The following is a 4,196-nucleotide window of genomic DNA, read 5'->3' on the forward strand; positions in this document are numbered from 1 at the left end:
TGGCTTTGGCCTTATTTGTTAATTCAGTTGTTTCTTACAAATTTGACATCCTTGACTGCTTTTATCATTTGTCTAGATACTGTCGTTGAGGGTAATATTACCAGTTTTACAATTTTTAAATTAAGTTTTATTTTGATATTTAAAACATTATATTTCCCTGATGACTAAGGATGTTGAACATTTCTTTAGGTGCTTCTCAGCCATTTGATTTTCCTCAACTGAGAATTCTTTGTTTAACTCCATTCCCCACTTTTTAATAGAGTTATTTGGTTCTCTGGAGTCGAACTTCTTGAGCTCTTTGTATGTTCTGGATATTAGCCCTCTATCAGATATAGAATTGGTAAAGATCTTTTCCCAGTCTGTTTGTTGGCCTTTTGTCCTATTGACAGTGTCCTTTGCCTTACAGAAGCTTTGCAATTTTATGAGGTTCCATTTGTCTATCAATGAAATTAAAGCATAATCCACTGGTGTTCTATTCAGGAAAATTTCCCTTGTACCCAGTGTTCTTAAACACTTTCTTTTCTACTAGTTTCAGTCTATCTGGTTTTATGTGGAGGACCTTGATCGACTTGGACTTGAGCTTTTTACAAGGAGATAAGAATGGATAGATTTTCATTCTTCTACATGCTAACTGCCAGTTGAATCAGCACCATTTTTTTGAAAATTCTGTCTTTTTTCTGGTGGATGATTTTAGCTCCTTTGTTAAAGATGAAGTGATCATAGATTTGTGGGATCATTTCTGGGTCTTTAATTCTATTCCATTGTTTTACCTGCCTGTCTCTGTACAATTACCATGCAGTTTTTATCACAATTGCTCTGCAGTACAGCTTGAGGTCAGGGATGGTGATTCCACCAGAAGTTCTTTTATTGTTGAGAATATTTTTTGCTATCCTAGGTTTTTTGTTATTCCAGATGAATTTGCAAATTGCCCTTTCTAACTCTGTGAAGAATTGAATTGCAATTTTGATGGGGATTGCATTGAATCTGTAGATTGCTTTCAGCAAGAATGTCATTTTTACTATATTAATTCTGCCAATCCATGAGCATGGGAAATCTTTCTTCAATTTCCTTCTTCAGAGACTTGAAGTTTTTGTCATACAGATCTTTCACTTGATTGGTTAGCATACCAAGGTATTTGATATTTTTTGCGAGTATTGTGAAGGGTGTCATTTCCCTAATTTCTTTTTCAGTCTGTTTATCCTTTGAGTAGAGGAAAGCTACTGATTTGATTGAGTTAATTTTATATCTAGCCACTTCGCTGAAGTTTATCATGTTTAGGAGTTCTCTGGTGGAATTTTGGGGGTCACTTAAGTATGCTATCATATCATCTGCAAATAGTGATATTCTACACATGGAGCAACTCATGGCTCCAGATGCATATGTAGCAGAGAATTGCCTTGTTGGGCATCAGTGGAAGGAGAGGCCCTTGTCCTGTGAAGGCTCCATGCCTCAGTATAGTGGAATGCCAGGGTGGGAAAGCCAGTGTCCATGGGCGGGTGAGGGAGCATCCTTATAGAAGCAGGGGAGGGGGTGGGATAGGGGGTTTCCAGAAGGGAATCCAATAAAGGGGATAACATTTGAAATATAAGTAAATAAAAAATCCAATAAAAATAAATAAATAAATAAATAAATAAATAAATAAAGCAAATATACAGGTTTTATCTGTGATACTTGGAAGCAAAAACTATCACTTAGATACTTTCTGTTCAGATTCATTCCTTAGACACTGTAACTTTAATTTTTTTTTTTTTTTTGCAAAGCTTTCAGGTTTTTGTTCTTTATGAAGGAGCCCCATGTAAACAAACAGTGAATTTCAGTTACTTTATTTTTCTATAGAACTATGGTACATGATCTAGCCAATTGCAAATTACTTTTAACATTATGTTAACTTTATACTTAGTTTTATGTTAAACTCATGCTAATCTTGATGTAAAAGGTTTATTTATGTAACTTCATCTCTTAATGTTAACCACAAGGTTGTATAGTTATTACTTACAGGCGTATTTTTTGGATCTTAACTACCTGTTAAGTTTTGTCATGGCTCCTTGGATGGACCCACTTCTGATGCTCTCTAACTGCAGACTCAAAGTACAATAAAGATTAATGCCCCAAAGACTCTAAAAGTAGTTCAGGTGAATTCAGAAAAGAGAAGACTGGACCATGTACCACCAGACCCATCCCTATTCTTGCCACTTTTGATTTTGTTTGGGACTCCAGAACTAAAACAGTTGGCCTGAAGCCTTCTTTGCATCAACTAGCTTCTTTGTTTCTTCAGCTCAGATCATGTTACAATCCTTCAGGATTATCTGTTCTGCATGACTGCTGTAGTATTCCAAAATTAAAAAGGAATGGATTGGACCACTCTTAAGAACTGGAGGTCTGTTTTCCTTTGCCAGAATACTGCTTTTATGTGAACAAATCCTAACAGGTTTGAGGTAGTGCCTAAAACCTGGGCCTAGAGAAAAATTCAACCACAGGACTTCTATGTATGAGCTTCGGCTCCTCTGACTCCTTCCGGGATCACATATGTTTTTCCTCAGTACCCTCATATGTATGTTTTTATTCTGTCTTGTAAATGTTTTACTTACAGAACTTTATCATTTACCCATACACAATGGACCACATAAACTGTCCTAACAGTTCTTACTCCACAACAACTCCATTTGCTCTTAGTACCATTTGCAAAAAGACCTTTGAGAGGCTGTAGAAAAAACGGGATAAACGTGTACTTTATTCCTTTCATCTCCAGACAGATACAATTTTTACATTAGCCTTATATTTTCTCCTGATCCTTTCCTTTGATATTCTTAATCTCACTGCTATTTCTGCTAGCTCATTTTCATGTAGCAATCCTGCTAATGCCAGTTACTGCTACCCTGAATGGACTCTAGGTCAGCTTCCTCTTACAGGTCCACTCTGTTTTTCACACTTGCATTCCTTTCCTTCCCTCAAGCATCCCAGGCAAACACTCAGTCTTTGTCTATAACCAAGTTGCTTGCTTACGGCTTTCTCAAAACTAGTTTTAAGTCTCTTCTGCAGTACAGAATGACAATCAGATACTCCAGCCTAACAGAAAGAGTTAAAATTCCTGCTAAGGGACCAGAGCACCCTTTTCCAGAGGTCTTCCAGAAACACAGAACTATTCCTGAAAGACCCTCCTCAACAGAAAAACAGCCCTGATTCCCTATATCCTCTTAGAATTGGCAATGACTGATTCTTGCTGAAAGACTACACTACCCAGCTTCCATTGCAGCAGGACAAGGCAACTTTGGAAGGGAGGAAATATAAGATGGAAAGTATTGTACTCAAGGTCATCACATCCACCCCTGTAAAGAAGGCAGCCATCTTTTTCCTGTGGGTGTTTTTTCACCTGCCTCCTTGGTGAGAGTCATTTGATCATCAATTTACCCACATGGATGAAACAATGCCAGTGGCTCTTTCTATGTGTCAGCCAATAAACATGGTCTTGTCCAAGGTCAGAGGCCTCTTTCTGGCTTCTATCTTTCCTTTAAGCAACCTGCAAAAATTTAGCACAACCTACTGGCTTGCTGCTTCTCTTACAGAACCCAGGACCATCAGCCCAGGGATGGCACCACTTGCAATGAATTGGGTGTTCCCACATCAATCACTAATAATAATATGTTTTTTAAAAATGCTAGAAATTTCTCAGTTGAACTCTCTCAGATGGCTCTAGCTTGTGTCAAATTGCTATAAACAGCTAGTGACTCGACGGTATGTTGATTATATTGGACCACTTCTTTATCATTTACCCTTAATAGAGACTTAGATTCACTAAAGATCCTTGGAGTAGCTTCAGATGGCTTTCCACAACGTGTATAAGTATAGGATCAGGTAGGCTCGAATCCATGGTTAATGCTTTTGTTGGTGGTTATGCCACAGTATTGATCTTAGAATTCTGTCTAAACACCACCCCACTGTTAGCTGGCAACAGCCAGTATGATCCAGCCCACAGTTACCTGGCAATAGCCAGGTAGGCCTGACCCCAATATAAAAGGGGCTGCTTGACCCCTCCTCCCTTTCTAGTCCTCTTGCTAGTCCTTCCTGCTCCCACTCTGTCCCTTCCCCCCTCTGTTCCCATGCCCTTACCCCTCTCTCTCTACTTGCTCATGGCTTGCCCCTCTTCCTCCTCCTCCTCCTCCTCCTCCTCCTCTTCCTTCTCTCTCTCTCTCTCTCTC

The sequence above is a fragment of the Mus pahari genome, chromosome 10 (assembly GCF_900095145.1).
Source record: "Mus pahari chromosome 10, PAHARI_EIJ_v1.1, whole genome shotgun sequence".
NCBI lineage: Eukaryota > Metazoa > Chordata > Mammalia > Rodentia > Muridae > Mus > Mus pahari.